This window comes from Emydura macquarii, unplaced genomic scaffold (assembly GCF_026122565.2).
Source record: "Emydura macquarii macquarii isolate MOO-44397 ecotype Brisbane River unplaced genomic scaffold, CSIRO-AGI_Emac_v2 contig_1119, whole genome shotgun sequence".
NCBI classification, from domain to species: domain Eukaryota; kingdom Metazoa; phylum Chordata; order Testudines; family Chelidae; genus Emydura; species Emydura macquarii.
Genome location: NW_027131256.1, coordinates 13,926,828 through 13,946,830, shown reverse-complemented (window position 1 = coordinate 13,946,830; position 20,003 = coordinate 13,926,828). Strand labels below are relative to the sequence as shown.

Here is a 20,003-nt window from a genome sequence, read left to right as displayed (position 1 = left end):
GGCAAAATTAGATCATCAAAAATGGTCATAGCTCCTAAAGTCACCTTTTATTCACAAATTCTAATGGACATGCCAGATACTACAATCAAAACAGTACACACACATCGGACGAGAAGAAAAGCTCAACATTAAAAACCAAGACACCAAACCACCATCAAACCAAAAATAAACAAACCAACAAAAGCCACATACCACTTATGTATTTTTCTTCCAAACAAGAAGCAAAAATAAAACAAATGAGGATAGCATTGCAGATACTCCAAGTAATTATGTGAATAGGTAAGGCTGATGAAAAAAATCAGAATGAGCAAAAAAATGGAAGAAAGCAATGAATTTCAGTGTGTCTAACTAACATGCTTGCATCACATATCAAGAAAGGGGATTGTAACCCATTAACATGTGTTACCCTGCTGCCATCTGATTACCTTAAATTTGACCTTCAATATTTAGGTTTGTGTTATTTTATTTCCGGATTATGAATAAAGAAGGTCTGGAAATAGTTTTTTTGTTTGTTTTAAACCACACACATTCGGAATATTGAGACAGATTCTCAGCTGAGGCAAATTGGGATAGTTCCATTGATTACATTGGAGTTATGCTGACACCAGCTGAGGAACCTGGCCCATTACGACTTATCTTACCTGCTTCTGGGTGAAGAGTCTGGGCAGACTGGAGAACTAGTAGGATTATGACATCACAAGAGACTGAAACCTAAGCAAGCGAAAAGGGGAAGGGATTTTAGTCAGACTATTTCAAACTTTGATTTTTGTTTACATCACCACCAATTTAACTCTCAATTCCTAACACCCTCTCAGAAGAATATTTCTATATGAAAGATTCAACACTTTTGCCACATAAATTCAGGGCAGAGAAAACCCCCACTGCAATTGTCCAACAAAAAACAAGTAAAACAAGATTTGATATTTCTAAAACTGGAGGAGAAAGTCCATTTCTTTTCACATCATGAAGCAGCAAAAAAAGGGATCAGCTCCTTTTCCCATTAGTCATTAAACAGTCTTCCATTGTGTATTTTCCACATTCACTTACTGAGAAGTTGAGTTTGACACGGATCATGACAAAAAGCACCTCAGTGGCACTCAGATAACAACAACAATGGTCAACGATACATGACAAGTTATCAAATTCTGAGAGTGAAATTCTCTCAACTACAAATGATGACGGATAAATCCCTAAGTCAAATCACACTCTAGCCAGGCCCACAGTAACTTCACTGAGAATGAGTGGCATTTGATGGCTCCTCACTCAAGCTGCCTAGGAAAGTGCTTTTACCACACCTCAGAATGTTGTTTATTTTAACTGCATTAAATGCTACTGCATGTTCCCAGTATATTCAGGCAGCCTGCACCTGCGGAAAGCAACTGCACCAGGCAAGGCTGAACATTCAATTGATGTCAAAGGAGGACATCAGCATGCAGGTGCAGTGAAGCACATCCAAGTAAAAGGCTAACCCTCTCTCAGTATTTGGGATATTTAATCATCTACACAGGTTCCCTTTTCTATCTACATTCCTAGGTACTTTTATGGTTCCCATTACCACAATAGCCAACAGTCTCTATAAAATCCAAGTGCTTTTTGAAGGGACACTCCCAATTAGACCTCTCAGAGTTAACAGTAGTTTGGAGATATTACACACGTGCCTCTGAGTCCCACTAACAATATTTGTAGTTTTACAATCAGTTTCCTTAAAAAAAATTTAAAAAGATTTCTTGCTCCTCTTTCTCTGCCTGTAAGACTCACACATAGAGGGGAAACTGACTGACTATACAAAGGAAACAGTGTACATGATTATTCACAGAGTGCTGTCAAATGTATATAAAGCAAACAAACAAGAACTAGAGACTAATCTCTTTCAATTGTAATAATCATAGGTGTTTCCTGTAATGCTAAGAGATTGGGGGAAAAAACTGTCAGGGGTGCAGTTGACAGCATAAGTTTGCAATCTCTTTAATCCATCCTTTTGTCTTGCAAGGTGTTATTATTTATTATTCAGAAAGCAATAGCATACCACGAGCTATAAACTTTCCCATACATCAGATAACCCAGACCCTGGCTCTAAGATATTGCATTTTAAAGTTCTCATCTGCTTATTGTTTTAAGATAACATGCAGAATGCCAAACTCTCCTATTGGGAAAAACATAGAACTGAAATCACAGTGATTAGAGACCATCTTTATTAAGCAACCACATATCTTGGAAATTGTTCCACAGTATTCCCAAATGTTTTAAATACAGTTCTCCTCCTCCTCCTTTACTAGAAAGCTGTCTCTATTAAGTAAAAGGTGGGTTTTTTGGGTTTTTTTTTTTTAAATGCTCATGCCCTTTGCAGAGTAGAAATTTCTCCCAAGTACAAGTTATATATGAAACTAAGTTCTGTAAGACTTAGGCCAGAGAAACTTGTAAGGTTGTCTCTCTTGACAGATAATGAGTAATTACTGTTGGAATGAGGTAAAAAAAGTAATCTAAGATCTTCATTGTGGCTGGTATCAGAGAAACTCAGTACTGAGTCATACATAGGGTTATACCAGCCTTATATTCAGAAAGGAATCCGAATCAGCATGTATGAAATGTTGTATGCAGGTGGCACACTGGGACGACTGCCGACGGACCTATCCAAGAGCCACACTAGTAAGGCATTATGTCAAGAGACATCAAGATATCTGTTGGATATCTTTGCCTTTAAAGGGCTGTCTTAGTCAGCCTGGAACTGTCTGACCGGGTCCCTTTTCTGAAGCACAGAAAGCAGGTCTTACATATTAGATAAAGGCCTTCTACCTGCACTATGACTATGGAAATCAAATGCTCCTGGAGAAAAAAGCCTGGCAAGAATGAAAACTCACACCTACAGCTTTATTTTATGATGCCTGCAGACCTCTTGTGAATGTGCTAGATGACCTAGTTTAGGAACCATCCCTCAATCCTAGATAGTCCACAGCAAGGCCAAAGGCATCTTAATGGAAGAGCCAAGATTTTTGGTGGGAAGGTTTGCTTTCTTTCCTCCAGAAGGAGCAGTATGAAGGGCAGTGGGGATAGGTAAGACAGAGATGGGATGTAAAAATACAAATACCGTTGGCATAAGAGTCTATTAAGTTCATCGTTGCAGGGGACAAAATCCACTCAGGTATGCTCTCTTTTACATTTTGTACAAATCACGGTTTTATTATGAAGCTTCTCCACACCCATCATACCAATAAAATATATTTGGGAAAGCAAATAACTGACTTTTGCTAGTCTCGAGTGGTTGTCTAAGAGAGGTTTTTAATGTAGTTCTTGTTTTTTTGCATGAGACCAAAACAAAGGCACAATGGAATAACAAGTAGTTATTACTTTATTAAAATCATTTTAAAACATACAAGATGTTTCTAAGAGTTTAGACCTATTTTCTGCAACAAAATGGATTAATGCTACGCCTCACATGCTTGAGAAACAGCTTTGCTTCTAAGACCTCCTGAACTTGTGGCTTTACAAGTTTATTTAACTGTGCATGTGTTTACAAGAAAAACAAACAAACAAACTCCTTGTAGAGACTTCTTTTCAAACTCCAAAAAGTGGCAGTGTTGGCTCTTTCATGACACTGATGTCTTGCAAGATGCCCCCCTCCCAGAAAACCGGGTATGCTGCATTGTGCTAGAGCTCAACAGCAGAATGCACTACACAATAACACCACTGCTAAATTAAGGCAGCTGTTCTTGAACCAGCATTGGATTTGAAACATTTGTTTTGTTTTCTCAACTGTACCCACAAATACCTTTTGTTGTGCAACTACAAGAGTTCTGTTCAATCACTGAATTGATTTGTGACAGCTATTTTATGACTGAAACCTAAGTAGACCTATACATAAGTTACTGCAGGATGCGAAGGAAAATGAAATCTTATGTCTCATCTACACACAACCTTGCATTAGTTTAATTAAACCACTTCAAACCCTTGAGTGGGCACTCTTATTTCAGTTTAAGGGTGGTTTATTTTGGTTTTGCTTAAACCTGGTCCTAACTAACTTGAACTGAAATAAGCCCTGTTTAAATTAATATGAGAGTCTCAACAGAGCCTTTTTTGCATTGATTTAACTAAATCTTTTTTTTTTTTTTAATTGCACCTTAAATTAAACTGGTACAACTCTTCATATAAAAAAAATTCCTTAAGTGCAAGCAAAAATAGTGGTTTAATTATAGTAATTTAACAATAATACATGGCACTCTCTCCTGCAGAATCGGAGCTTTGATTAAAAACATAAAAAACTTCCAGCTCTTGTGAAGATAACTTTTTGAATGTGGACAAACGTAACCAAAGTACTGCTGACCACCTCAGGCTGCAGACAGCTACAGGGCCTCTGCTGTGGAGCAGAGAATGAACACACTGCTGTTCAGAATCTTGAGGCCAAGGTGAAACTGACAATCAGGTTAGTTTCATTCTGCAGTTGTTGGCTTGAGAAAGCAATGAGTAAAAGCAGAGGGAGCACAGCAGCTATTCACTGGAGGAGAAACCAAAAGCATCAGAAACCCTTCCCACTGCTCCCCAACTGGCCAGAGACTGATGGGAGAAACGGACAGAGAAAGGGCATGTTTTTCTCTTGAATGGTTTACAGCCTCAGCTTCCAAACACTTCATCACTAAAGTATCTAAAGGTGGATATAAAAAAAAAGGAGCCTCCCAAGCAAAGTTCAGCATCCTATCAGAATTTCTAACAATCTCTTCACACTAGTTAGGATGGCAGGGCAAAGAGAAAATAACGGGCTTCTAAATAGGTCTCGGCCTCTGGATCTAACTTATGCAGTCTCCCCTCATCTTACTATCAGCCTCTGGTACATTTTCTAAGACTGTAGATACACAGCTATTCTGCAAGACATTTTTGCATCATGTAAACTGCTTCCACCCTTACAGATTAAATAATATGTGCAGAAGCACTGAATTCACTGTTGCCAGCTCATGTGATTTTACTCAAAAGTCCTACAATATTTGGGATGTTAGGCTTAAAAAGCCCCAGCTCCTGAAGTTAAAACATTAGATGGGAATCTCAGCTCTCTCTCTTTTTTTTTTTTTTTTTTTTTTTTAAGTGAGTGTCTAGCCCTCCTCATTACAGAGAGAAGGTTGAAAATATGACTGTAGAGGCTCAAAAAACAGGAGTCAAATAAAAAGCCAACATTAATTTTAATCCAGCTTCATGATTCCAGAGGCCCTGATTCAGTCCTCAGGAATCATGAAGTTGGATTAAAATTCATTATTCTTGAATGCTTGGAGATGACAATACTTCAGTTGCCAGGCTTGCACTGGTTTTCTGGGGAATCCCAGAATGGTTTGTGGAAAACAGGGTTTTTGTCCTCGTCTCCCAAACACTGACCACATCTCTTGCATCTCTTCCCCTTACATTTGCTCCCCCTACCTTGACAAAGGGCATCCTAGTTCACATATTATATTTACATTCCAAAGGATTAAAGCACAGGAAATAATGGGCCTGATTCTGCACTCCCTTATCCTGGGTATAAATCCTGAATAACTCCTTGAAAACCAGAGGAGTTGCTCTGGTGTAACCGAGAGTTGATTGAGGCAAAATATATTTATTTCAATCTGCTGTAATATTCTAGGAGCCTCCAAAATAAGATGTAAAGCCCATTAAAAAGACTGAAGAATAAATCCATCAGATGAACTAAAATGGAGTTTAACAACACGCAGAATACTTTTTCAAACGAAAACAAAATAAAGTTTAGCGGCTTGTTTTCACTGGTCCATCAGTACCACTTCTCAACAAAAAACTGGAGTGTTCCACAGACGAGGGTGGCAGAGCCTTCAGGGGCCCAAACCCTCTGTCATTACAAGTCAAGATGAAATCTTAGACGTGTCAGAGCCTGAGCAAGGTCTTTGGGTTCCGGGAATTTTGCAAACACAATCCATGCCCCCAAAAGGCAGACAGCTGAATATGGAAAAAGCAGACAAGCAGAATTCTTTTCAGCACTCTAGAAAGCAGTCTTGCTACCGAGGTCTACAGCAGCTGCAGGCAACTGAGCTGCTTTTCAGGTAATCTATAGAGAGCTTGTTGCAGTAATGCAGCCACAAAGACATGAGTCATAATAATGAGGTCAGAGTTTGAGAGGAAGGTTTGCAGGCTGGTGACATTCCTAAGGTGTTAATAATTTAAACAAACTAATTATAGCCAACATCGTATTTTTCTACATCAGCCCACAGTCCAGGAGCACACTATGGGCCAAATCTTGCTTACCCCACACATCCAAGATGTCTCACTGAAAGCATGGGGCTACTTGCCTGAAATCAATGGGAAAACCTGGGTAAGACTAGCAACATTCAGCCGTAAATCTGAATCCATCACCTCATCCTCACTGAGGCATCTCCCCTAATTGTAAAACTGACAGCTTAGGAGCACCCCTGACTCCCCACCTGCTGTCTGAGCCAAACAGCATAATTTTACATTTGCTGATGGTTAGTCTAACATTGTAATTAAAAAATAAATACATAAAATTAGTGGCTTGAGCAAGAGGAGACTCAGGCACTGGTTGCCTTTGTGAAGACTCTGACAACATCAAATACTGCAAGTAACATGTTATAAGCCAACTTCAACATTCTCAACTTTCAGTTCTTATTTTTAAAACAGTGATACATATCCTCAGTCACTGTACATCACCACAGCCCCACTGAATTCAATGGAACTACACTGACTCATAGCAGCTACAAATCTGGGACAAACGTTATTTAAAAAAGCAAAACCATTTTGGCCATTGTCCTGATGAGAAGAGTTTACCCTCTCTCCTCCCCAAGATTCTTGGGTGAATAGCAACTACTGCAGGAAACCATGTTAATAAAAAAGAATAAAGAGATATTTGAAAAGACTTCTAAAGACTGACCTAATCTGCTCCAGAATGGACACCATTAATAGTGAAGACAGCATAATCTTACCCCACAATCCCTTTAAAAGTGTTAAGAGTCTGGAGGAATCTATCCAAGTCAACAGACAAGAATCTCTGCTGGTCCGTACATTGTGATCTAGAATGTTTCAAGTTAACTGTTCTAGAGCTCTTAGTCTATATGGAAAATATAACACTGAGCTGTAGAAGAGTCATAATTCATAATGAAACTGAAAAGACTAAAGCAGCACAAGGTTCACAGTAATGATGATCATTCCATCCTATCAATGAACTTGAGACTAACTTCCTCCTTGTTATTGAAATAGGCCCCACAGATAATACCAGGCAAACCTGCCAGAGTGACAAACATCAGAAGGATACTACTCACACACTGGTCAGAACACGCAAGAGTCCTATTTACACTTCAAATATTTGACCGAACAATGGGGTAAGGAAGAACAGAAGTTTGCCCACAAGCTCCTTCCCCAACCCCATCTCTGTTCACTTGAGATGCTAATACTTTTCTACACTTGTAATATTTTTTAAAAGCTCCATATTCATACAAGCAAGGCCTTCTGGTTTGCAGCTAGATCTAAAGTGTCACCCTCAACAATAATAATGCCCCTATTTGCTTAGTGGGACTTCTCACTGTAACACATGCTATGTCTAGTAGTAAGGCTTCAGAGGATTGGACCCAAGGTATTATTTTCTATTTATGGTAGTGCTCACTATGCATTAGATGCTCTCTAAATTCTCAAATACAGGCCCTGCTCCAAGGAGATCAGAGTCCAATGAATTCTTTAAAATACTTATATAGCTTTCCATCTTCAAAGAACACTAAAAATGTTTAATGAACTGATTAAATTAACACAGGCTCATAATGTAGCAATGGACCCGGAAGACATCCAGGTTTGTGATAACGGTAACACATCAAGCACATGCCTCCCTCCCCATCCCCACACACCCACATCCACACCCACATAGACCCCATGTAGAGGCCTCTCCAGATAATCTAAAATCCATGCTGAGGGTTGAGCAGCGGAACTACGGCCTCGGAAGACCGGGTTAGGGGGAAAAAACTGTTCCCCTTTCCAAGCTATGGAGGTTAGTCAAAAGTCAAAGCTGTGTCGTCTTTTCTGTGGAGAGTCCTCCTTCCACTCTTAAAAGGATTCCAAGGAAGCTGTGGCCAGGCGGAAGTCTTGCACCAGTGAAGGTGAGTTGCCAGGAAATTGAGGGATTGAGGTAAGGGAGGACGGCAAATCCAATGCAGAGGCACAGGGTCTTCAGGCAGATGACCATGATGTCCCATGTATCTACCAGGATTGGGGGAAGGTCCTGCAGCCTGTTCCACAGGGGAGGCCAAAATCTCACCTCCTCAGATGGGACAGGGAGGAAACTGAGTGTCTTGAGCCTCTGAGGTTTTCATCTCTTTACCTTCTTCCACAGGTTTTCCCCCTGGGGGTGGGGGTAGAAGGGAAGCTCTGAGCCACGTTACGGTTTCTAATCTTAGAATGAAAGATGTAACCTTTCTAGCTGAATTCAGCTTCTGCCTGAAACAAAATTTAATAAGATCACAGAACAAATTTCATTTCTTGATTAAAACCATTCTTGGCACCAGGCCTGGAACGCACTTCTCGACAACATCCGTATGGACAGACGCTTCATGCACCTGGCTGTTTGCATGACGTAAACAAGAGGTTTATAAGCATGGCTGAATCAAAAGGGAGGAGTCGGAATCTGCAAAAAATGTGTACGCTTCCCTCATTTCCAGCCACTCACTCGTGCCCAGGCTCTGGCTCACCACTCTAGCAGTGTAATGGGACCTAAAAGGGGGTGGAAACGTCCCTCTGACAATAGCTTCTGTCTACCTGGCCAGCCTACAGTTGGTATACGGGCTCTGCGGAAACCCGGCTCCCAGCCCTCAACGTAGGGGGCCTGCCAGGAGCAGGAAGTTGGAGGTGAAACGAGGGGATGATGAGGATGTGTGGCTATTGCATTCTGTACTAGAGCGGTCATCATCTTCCATAAGAACAGTCATACTGGGTCAGATCAGTGGTTCATCTAGCCCAGTATCCTGTCTTCCAACACTGGCCAGTGCCAGGTGCTTCAGAGGGATTGAACAGAACAGGCAATCATTGAGCGATTCATCCCCTGTCAAACAGAGCAGAGGGGCTTGCATCCCTGACCATCATGGCTAATAACCAGGCCCTCAGGAAGCATGACACATATTACAACAGCCCTGAGGCTGCTCTAACTTGTACTGGGGCAAGGCCCGTGGATCCCCTACAATACCAGGAGTACAAAAGATGACTTTTAAACATGTTCACCCATCCCCATTTTAGGAAGTACCCAGTACATGTTCTGTATCTGATGTGTAGAAATTCATTTTAACGAACATCAAGCCTGACAAAAACTTCTAGGGAAGTTCAAGTATGGAAAAATGAAATGAAGTTGTTTTATTCAGTTTTTAATTTTTCCTCACACTTTATTTACTGTGATGCAGCACTCTTCCCCTACCTCCTCTTGTGGCTCTGAATTCAGCCTCACCTCAGAACTACTCTGAAGATTCAAGGTAATCAGCAGTTCAGTTTCATTTTGTGTTGACAAACATAATGCCAGAAGCATGAAATGTTCAGTGCAAAAACTGAAATTAATCAATTGATCTGGTCATGTATGCAATACCAGGAAGGTGGGAAGAGGGTCGTGAGACTTGTGACAGTGTTTGGAGGTCTTGAAGTGCTCCTCTGCCTTCATTTTTTCCCCAGTGCTGATGGGGAGGGGAAAGGAAGTTGTTTTAAATTTTCAAAAGCAATGCAGCAGCCATGGTTCCTTGCTGCATTATTCATGCTACCTAATAGCTGATCGAGTAGTCAAAGAAAAACTAATCAAAAGCTTTAAGTTAAACTTTTTTTCCCATACAAAGTAAAAACGAGGAGTTTATCCAACTACCGACGGAGCCCTGAGATCGCTCACAGCCATAGAAAATGCAAGTCAGCAATAAGAAGCCTTGAATAGCAGGAAGAGATGGGAGGCAGTCTGGAGAGGCAGAGGAGGGAACACAAAGGAGACAGGAAGAGAGACAGCGACACAGAAAAGAGAGAGACTGAAATACAATTTCAATTAAACTTGAAAAAGCCATGGTGATTTCTAGTGTTTATTCAAATGAAATGTGTCATCTTGACACTTTGACTGTGAAGAGGTCACCTGCTTGAAAAAAGATGTTCTCAAGGGTGCAGCAGTTCTAATCAATTAACAGCAATCCAGGATTTTAACAGGTGCACTATCAGTTTGAAATATCACAATTGCAATCTGAATATGTTGTACCTACTATTGTTACAAGTAACCTCTAAAAATGCCTATAATTGAAAGAGAAGTGGGAGAGAGACACTGGTCTCTTTCATTTGAGTACATATATTTCAACTGTAACTCATTTTAAGAATATTTTTAGCCCCAAAGTTATCTACACTCCCCCTTGCTGCCCCCTTGCTTTTATTGTCAAAACAATTATTTATATCAGAAATGCAGAATAATGAAACTCTGGTTGTGAAAGGGTTCTTTATATCAAAGGAAGGAATCCTACAGCATTTGAAGTTTCCTGCAGGAATAATTTGTGTGTGTCCCTTGCTTTGGCTTTGTTATACATTGCATCCCACCCATATTTGAGAGGTATGTTTGTGGGTAATCAGTGTTCCCTGTTCTGCTGATGGCACATGCTTTTTCCCAGGCTCTGCATGAGGATATTTAGCTGTATGAGCTACTGAGCTAACACTGAAGAGGCTCCATCCAAGTGTGCACACAGAAAGGAGAGAGAGAGAGAAGGACGGTGGCTTGTTTAGCATTGTCATTCTCAGAGCCACCAAAAAGACCCTGCTAAAAACAAACTAGTTTGTTTTTATTTATTCATCTTAGGGCATACTATTTAAAAGAGTGAGTAGATGACAATCAATTGAAAAGAGCAAATAGATATAACAATATTGCCAACCCCAAGAATTCAAGTATCATGAAACAGATCCCCAAAGATGAGATTAGCTTACAAAATCATGAGATTTTAAATACATTAAATTATTGATTCTTTTTATTTGCCTTCTCTTTTTAAGCCTGAGCTTTTCTCTGAAACTGAGGGTTTGAAACTTTTTTTTTAAAACGAAAGCTGAGATTTTCACTTAACATGATTCCAGGAGCTGAGGCTTTGAGACAGACATCAAATATCGTTAGACTTACAGTAAAAGTGTGAGAACTAGCAACAATTAAGATAACAGCCTCCACTGAAATTCCGTTTTGTAGATTCTTGTATAAAAGTGAATGCGTTGTAATTGGCTAATAATTCCCAACTAGCAGAGTTATCCAGAAATTAGCACACTCAGAGTCTATCATCAAATCAAATTTCTTCTTTTGTAACAGTAATTTTGCAAAATGAGGGCCCCCCCATGCAACAGCTGTTCTAATTGTTTTTATTTAATATTCTGAGGTAACAAGCAATAAATCATAGCTCCTTTTATGAACTTGGGACAGTGTGGAGCAGATCAACTCCCATCATCATATTTTATTAATAAGTCTGTTCTCAGGGAGGACTAAAAGACAACCAAAACAAATACATGGGACTGAAAATTCTAAGCATGGGCAAGAAGTAAAATTCATCTACCACTTTGTGTTCTAAGAAAAAAATTACTGAAATCATCATTTGTGGAGTATTTTCATCACCTAATATTTTCTAAAAGGGCCTGATTCAGTATTGCCTCATATCTTGGGCCTCATTTTCCAATGCCTCATGCGTTCTTTACACCAATGCAAAATGCAGTTAAATCAGAATGGAGATGTGACCTAGTGCAGTGTTTCCCAATGACCAGTCCGTGGACCAGTGCCAGTCCCTGAGATCTCCCTGACACAGTTTAGGAAGGCAGCAAGCTGGTCTCTGGTATCAAAAAAGATTCAGACACACTAGCCTCGTGGATAGCACGAGACTGGAACTCAGAAGATCTGGCTTCTAAGCCCAGCCCTGACCTGCTGCACGGCAGTGAGCAAGTCAGTTCGCCACTCTGTGCCTCAGTTTCCCCAGATGTAAAAAATTGGGATAATGATACTGACGTTCTCTGTCAAGGACGGATGTCTACTGATGAAAATTCACTATAGAAGAGCTAAGCATTACTACTTCTTACTTCTTGTGTAATTATTTGCATCAGTGCGAAAGTCAATGGTGATTTAGGTGCAAAGCTTCAATGACTACTTTTTTCAGCTGACCTGAATAATTCATGAGAATTCTCCAATTAGTTCACTGAACGGTGAGTAACCAATTAATCCTTAGGGGGGGTGCGCGTACACACACACACACACACACACACACACGCGCGCGCACGCACACGCGCGCACGCACACGCACACACACTTCTGTTACATACAAACATTACATAAAATAAAAGCTAACAAACTCGCTCCATAATGCCCATAGTGTTTTCCCTTGAAGTGTCAAGCCAATCAAGTCTCAGTATTAATAGCAGTGAAGCTTCTAAGACATAGCTACATCGCCACTTGAGTCTTTCTGAACTATGTGTTATGTCTTTCCTGTATTGAAAGGAAGCCTATTTTGAAGAAAATTATGATTTCCAGTTAATTTTTTACAAAAGTGAAAATTTGTTTTATTTGATCTATTAAAACAAGCCAACAGCCACAAAGCTGTGTTCTAGCCGTGCACCAGTGTATTTTAGGTCTTTAGTCCTGTCTGTAGTTTTAGTTTGCAATTCCTAAATTATGCCGCAAAGTACCAGCCTGCCCTCTAGTGTCCAAATTTTGCAAACCAACTGCACTTTGCTGACATTAAAGCAACCTCATTTTTGATCATTAAATATTGGTGTCTTGATGTTCCCTGCTTGCAGGAGCTGAGGGAGGTAGAGGGAGAAAGAGGGAAAGTGAGAGGAGTAAGAGGGCAGTTATTGCTGCCTCTAGAAGTGCTAAACAATAGCATGGATTTCCAAATCCTTTAGGTCCCCACAGATGCATGCCCTGGAGTAGATCCGGAGTGCAGCAACAGCCACTGCCTCAGTGAAGACATAGCCGAAGGAGATGTAGGCACAACCTGTTGTCTGCCTCCTCATAAAATATGTCAGAGACTTGACTTCGTCATATCAGGGAGAGTTTTTTTATAACTTAAAAAAAATCATATCCTACAGGAAGGGCCAGAGGTAATTTGGCATTGTAACTGAATAAGGACATGTTAATTGTTTGGTTAGCAGGCCCAGTTGGGATTGGGAAAGTGATGCAAAACTTAAGTTTGTCTTGCTCTCTGCCTTCCTAAATGTCAAAAGAGGCAGGCAAACCCACCAACCAGAAAAGAAAGACTGATGGACCTAGGGGGGAAGACTGAGAGATGCTTAGATTTCCTCCCCTACAGACACATCAATGGGTTTCCTGCAGGTGGCCATCAGGCCCCGAATTATTGCTCAGTAGTATAGGGATACATAACAGACGTTACCATCTAGGACAACAGAATTCTGTGAGAGAAGCACCCCAGGACTTACAAGAGTGGGGGGAAAGGGAGGACAATCTTACCAGGGCCCCAAGTTCAAACTGGTCCCCAAAACACTTCATATCTATGTAAATAAGAAATGGAAGGGGGGCCCTGCAAACATGATGAACCAGGCTCTGGAGGAGGAAATCTCTACAAATATTCCCTGTCTTGTTCAGAATTTGATTTAGAACAGAGACTTGATTCTTGACTTACTCTCGGGTAAAGCCATCGACTTTGGTGGAGAAAGTCACTGGTTACACCAATATAAGTGAAACAAGAGTCAACCTGCTACTACCAATTGGCTTGATCACACATTTTGTGTGTCACTTTAGTCTGCTTTCAACCTCCACTGTTGTTGACTTAATGGAAAGCCAAAGCAAGGGTAATGCATACACACTTTTAAACAGATACTATTATCCACACTGTTGTACATCTCAAGTAAAACAAAAACAAAAAACAATGTGTCTAAACTAGCTTGAAATAATCACATTCATGCAACTTCTGTTTACAACGTGCATGCTACACTTTTCAATACACTTGCCCTCTACTTCATAATTAAGCTTGATTTTTATTTTCTCCCCACTTTCTGGCATCACTGGACAGAAGCTAACGTGTTTTTATGCTGCTTTACAGGGTAATTATTTTTGTTGGGCAGTGGGTTTTTAGAAAAATCTTCAAACAAAATCACTGTGTTAACCTCTAGGCCAATATTGTTATGATTTCGTTTACCTTTCAAGTATATCTCTGGCAAATAAAGGAGAACCTGTGACAAAGGTGCTGACTAATATTGGAACAGCCTGACCATGTAGGGAGGCAAAAGGTTTTATTCTACTTATTTTAATGTCACAGCTCAGGTGCGAGTATTGTATTTTAAATAACTGGCTTTGGTCTCCAGAATAGCCTTTTCATAATAGGATCAGTGACGGCTGCTCAGTCACAAAGCATGAAAATAGAGGCAGCTATTCTAGTCCATTTCTGAAACTGCCTGTTTCAATGTAGGAAAGTGTATTTTAACATCAACTAATAGTTTGTTTCTTCAAGATCTCTATAGTCATCAGTTTGAAATGCAGTTTTTGTCTCTAGACGGGGAAATAAATTTAATTTGTTGTCATTTCATCTTTTATCCATCCGATCATTTTCAACCCTTCTGGAAAAGCCTTATAGAACTCAATAGGGATGGAATCAATAGAGTTATAATTATATATGTAATATATAATTACAGAATTATAATTTCTCTAGGTTTCTTGAACCATGCCACAGTATTCTAAAGAAGAATTAGAATTCAATAGAAAATTGTACAGGATGGATCCAAAACATGTTTTTTATTTAAGTTATTATTTTCTACTACATTTGAGAGGGCTCTTTCATATCTGGCCTGTTATTTATTTGTATGGCTCACGGAAGCTCAAATCAGACACAAGGCCTCTGTCCTGAGCAATGCACAGACACATCTAAATCAGATTCCAAACAAGACAGGGAATACTTGCAGAGATCTCCTTCTTCAGAGCCTGCTCCTGTGGGCTTTTCTCTCAAGAGGGGTTGATCTGGGCTTTTATCAAGGGAATGATGATGTATGCAGGGCTGCAACTGGTCAACAAAGTAGTACTTAAAAACAAAATATGTCTGAGTCCAGGTCCCATGCTATTTACTCAACTAAAAACTCCGACTGGACTCCAAAGAGAGTTTTGCTTGCATCAGGGATATATTATTTGTGTTATCATGGCTCCTGTAGAACATTAGGACCACATCGTGACAAATTTTAGATGCTGACAAAACACATTTGCTACAGATATTAACCAGAGAGATCCAATGTATCACCATGCATTATGATTTCATTTTATTTTCACATAATCTTCTATTAATTTAGGAGCCAGACCATGCCCTGCAGAGTCACACAAAGAGGGGACTGTGCAACTACCCCTTCTTCAGCTCCACAGAAAATGAGGCAAGAGAGAGAATAAAGCCCCTGGGCCTATACTATTTTTCTGCAGCCTTCCCTTCACATGAATTTTGTGGCTGGGCTGGAGCTCCCAGTAATGAGAGTCCAATGGAGCTCAGTTGTCTGGGAGCCCACAGGAGGGCTAGAGCCATAGCAAAGGTGCCGGGTTTCTATATGGATGGATGGGGCTTCCTGTGGATCTCTTGGGATCTGACATACTTGGGGACTAACTCAATGTCCTTTTATTCAGTGGGGGGAAAGGTGGGGAACCCTGCCTCTTTCATGAGAGGTTTGCATGCATGTGTGAGGGAGACGTCCACAAAGGAATCCTTCTGAGTATTTCCTCCCGCTAAGGGGGCCAATTCCATGAGTTTTTCTGCAAGAGAGTATGACCTGAGTCTTCACTAGGGAAAGAATGGATACTTACCTTCACAATTGTTGTTCTTCAAGAGGTGTTGCTCATGTCCATTCACAATTAGGAGTGTGCCAGATGCAGATATACATGCACCAGTGCCAGAAATTTTTCCCCTAGTGGTATCTGTTGGGCCGGCTCTACCACCCTCTGCAGCGGCTCGCATATGTGCCGGTATATAGGGCAATGCCAGCCCCACTCCCTCTCAGTTCCTTCTTGCTGGAACTCCAACTGAGAGGAAGGAAGGTGGGTTGTGGAATGGACATAAGCAACTCATCTCGAAGAGCAACAGTTGGGAAGATAAGTAACCGTTCTTTCTTCTGCAAACGCTTGCGCATGTCCATTCCCAATTAGGTGACTCACTAGCAGTATCCCCAGAGGCGGGCAGGAGTTCATAGACATGCTGTTTGCAACATCGCTCTGCCAAAGCCAGCGTTATCCCAGGTCTGATGCGTAATGGTATAGTGGGACGTGAAAATATGCACCAAAGACATAAGTAGCAGCTCTACAGATGTCCTGTATTGGGACCTGAGCCAGGAAGGCTACTGACGATGCCTGGGCCCTTGTTGAGTGTGCTGTCAGACATGCTAGAGGCACGATTCCCATCTGCTCGTAGGAAATTCGAATACAGGCAGTGATCCATGATGAGATTCATTGGGATGACACTGTCCCCTTTCATCCGCTCAGCCACCATGACGAAAAGTTGCATGGAACTACAGAAAGGCTTAGTCCTACTGATATAGAAAGCCAGAGCTCTCCTGACATCGAGAATGTGGAGATGCTGCTCTTTGCTGGAATTGTGATGCGTGGAAGAAGACGACAACCTACAGGAAAATATCCTGGTTGATATGGAATTGGGAGATTACCTTTGGCAAGAAAGTCAGGTGCAGTCACAGTTGGACCTTGTCCTTGTAGAAAACCATGTAAGGGGGCTCAGAGGTCAGGACCCTGATCTCTGAGACTTGCCTTGCTGAACTGATCGTCACCAGGAACGCGACCTTCCAGGATAGGCGAACAGTGAGCAGGAAGCCAAGGGCTCAAAGAGAGGACCAGTGAACCTGGAGAAGACAAAGTTCAGATCCCATTGAGGGACTGGGTCCTGTACCAGTGAAAAGAGCCTTTCCAGGCCTCTGAGGAATCTGACGGTCATCTCATTTGAGAAGATCTTTCTACTTTGTGTAGGGGAATGGAAAGCCAATATGGCCGCTAGGTGTACTTTAATTGATGAGAAAGCCAAACCTTCCTGATTTAGGTGGAGCAAGTAGTCCAAGATAGCCTGGACAGGTGATTTAGGTGGGGAGATAGTGCAGTGAGCTTCCCAGCAGGTGAAGCACTTCCACTTGGCCAGGTATGATGCTCTGGTGGAAGGTTTCTTGCTTTCCAACAGGATCTGCTGGATTTGTGCAGAGCAGGATCGCTCTTCCCGGCTCAGCCATGGAGCATCACCACTGTCAGGTGCAGGGAGGCCAGGTCTGGATGAAGCAGTCAACCATTGTCCTGGGATAAAAAGTCCGATCATGATGGGAGTGCACAAGGGCAGGCTACAGACAACATCCCAAACCAACGCTGGCATGGTCACATCGAGGCCACCACGACGACCTGGGCCCTGTCTCTCTTGATTTTTATGTAAATCAGCGGTATCAGTGGGAAGGCGTACATGAGGTCACCCAAACACGACAGAAGAAAGGTGTTGGTCAGTGAGCTGTCACTGAGCCCCTACAAGGAACAGAACTGATTGTACTTCCTGTTCCACTTGGTGGGGGAAGAGGTCCACACAGGGAGTACCCCACCTCTGGAAGATGAGACTGGCCACTTCCGGGTGCAACGACCACTCGTGGTGAAAGCAAAAGGATCTGATGAAGTGGACTGCTAAGGTATTCCTGACCCCCAGAAGGTGCACTGCTTCCAGGTGAATGTTGTGACTTGCACAGAAGTTTCACAGCAGTAAGGCCTCCTGACATAGGGCTAGGGACCTGGCTTCCCTTTGCCTGTTGATACAGCATATCAAGGCCATATTGTCCATGAGTACTTGAACCACCTTGCTGGAGAGCTGAGGCAGGAACACTCTGCAGAATAGTCAGATTGCCCTGAGCTCCCAGATATTGATACGTAACGCTAGCTTGTCTCTGGCCCAGAGACCTTGGGTCCTGAGGGTACCAGGACTGGCCCCTCCGCCTAGCTCTAAGGCATCTGAAACCAGTGATAACGTCAGCTGCAGGGCCACAAAAGGCACCCCTCTCAGCACATGATGTAGTTTGTCCACCACGATAGGGAGATGAGTATTGGTGGAGGAACCATGAGGATCATGTTCAGGTAGTGTCTGGATGGGGAATACACAGATGCCAGCCACAACTGCAGAGGTCTAAGGTGTAGCCTGGCATACTGGACTACATAAGTGCAGACTGCCATGTGACTCAGTAGCCTGAGGCATACCCTTGCTATGGTGAGAGGGTGGGCTGACAGTCAGGTTATGGGCTCTGACATGGCCCAGAACCTGACACCCAGTAAGAGCGCCCTGGCTCACGTAGAGTCTAGGATCACACTGATAAATTCTGTCCTCTGGACTGGTACAAGTATTGATTTTTGTTCATTTATTAACAGGCTGAGTGCTTGGCAGGCGGCCCGGACGATCTCGATGCTGCGCTGGACTTGCATCTGTGAGCGACCCCAGACGAACCTGTTGTCCAGGTAAGGAAAGACCTGTACGGCCCACTGCCTAATATAGGCTTCAACCACCTCCATGCACGTGGTGAACATGCATGGTACAGTTGATAGGCCAAAGGGGAGCACCACAAACTGACGAAGTGTAGGAACCTCCTGGGAAGATGGTGATATGGAAATAGGCATCTTTTAAACCGAAGACAGCGTTCCAGTCGCCTGGATCCAGAAAGGGAAAGATGGAGGCTAGAAAGACCATAAGGAATTTCAACTTCTTGAGATATCTGTTGAGGCCTCGCAGATTTAGGATGGGCCTCAAGCCTCCTTTTGCCTTTGGGATTAGAAAGTAGTGGAAATAAAAACCTTTTCCCTCAGTTCTCAAGGAACCCTTTCCACGGCACCCACTCGCAAGAGGGCTTGTACCTCCTAGATGAGAAGTTGGTCGTGAGAGGGACAGGGAAGGAGGGTGGGAAGGGGGGAGTGAGGTAAACTGAAGGGTGCACCCAGTGGCTACTGGGCTTAGTACCTAACAGTCTGATTATATGGCAGCCCAGGCCAGAAGGAGTAAAGCAGCATAAAAATAATAGGGAGTAGGGTGACCAGGTAGGGGCTGGTAGGTCACCCTCGGACACACCTTCAAAAGTTCTGTTCCCCCGCCGGTGGTGATGGCTTGAGTCTGACTGGGAGGCAGTGACCAGGGCTTGGCCCTGGCGTCTTTTGTAACCTCTGTTCTTTTTTCTATAGGGTTCTCCTCTAGGCTGCCTCCCAAATCAAAGGGGTTGCTGGGGCCTGAAATGCCTTCTGGCAGATGACGGGGTGTATAGGCCCAGGAAGCATCATGTGGCTCTGACTCTTTCAGCCGTGGAGCCTGGAGTCTGTCTGGTCCACAAACAGGGCTGTGCTGTCAAAGGGGAGATCCTGGATAGACTGCTGGACCTCCAACAAAAAGCCAGAGGACTGGAGCCATGACACACTTCTCATTGACACCACCAATGCCATAGTCCTGGCCGCCAAATCAGCCACATCTGAGGCCCTGGCTACCACCTTCCCTTCCTCCAGAATTGCCTCAAATTCTTGTTTGGAGGTCTGCAGCAGGGAGCCAGAGAACTTATCCAATGACTGTCAGATGCTGAAGTAGTATCTTTCCAACAGGACTTGTTGGTTGGACACATGTAGTTGCAGGTTTGCCATTGAATAAACCTTTCACACAAACAGGTCTAGCTTCTTGACCTCTTTGTTCTTGGGGTGGAACTTATTTGGCCGTGCCTGTCTCTTTCATTGGCTGCCGTAACTACCAACGATCCCAAGGAGGGGTGGGTGTAAAGGTATTCAAAGTTGATGTGCTCAGTGCCAGGTCCATCCTACCCAGTTCTGACACCACATGAGCGCCGACTCCATCAAGAGGGCTCTTAATCTAATGTTCCAACCCTTCTCGGTGCAAGGTTGGAAACTCATACAGATTTTGCACCTCTCTGGCATGTGAACCTCCTAAACACTTGAAGCAGCTCTGGAGTGGGTTGTTCACTGGCATATGCTTCTTACATGAAGCGCAGGCTTTAAAATCCAGGGACCAGGGCATGCCCTGTCCCTGGGTCCATTGCTAACCTAAAACTCTCTTTAT

At 42.6% G+C, this 20,003-nt stretch overlaps 1 protein-coding gene across 6 annotated transcripts in view; it reads right to left on the bottom strand.

Annotated features, from left to right (window-relative positions):
* BBX (BBX high mobility group box domain containing) overlaps positions 1-20,003 on the bottom strand; it is a 177,729-nt gene that overhangs the window by 103,063 nt on the left and 54,663 nt on the right. For 4 of the 6 annotated variants that reach the window (XM_067546196.1, XM_067546199.1, XM_067546197.1 and 1 more), the window contains one exon: positions 642-711. The exons of the other annotated variants lie outside the window; for them this stretch is intronic. The gene's annotated coding sequence lies outside the window, so the exon portion shown is untranslated. The remainder of the gene's footprint in view (positions 1-641; positions 712-20,003) is intronic. 6 annotated transcript variants of the gene reach the window in all.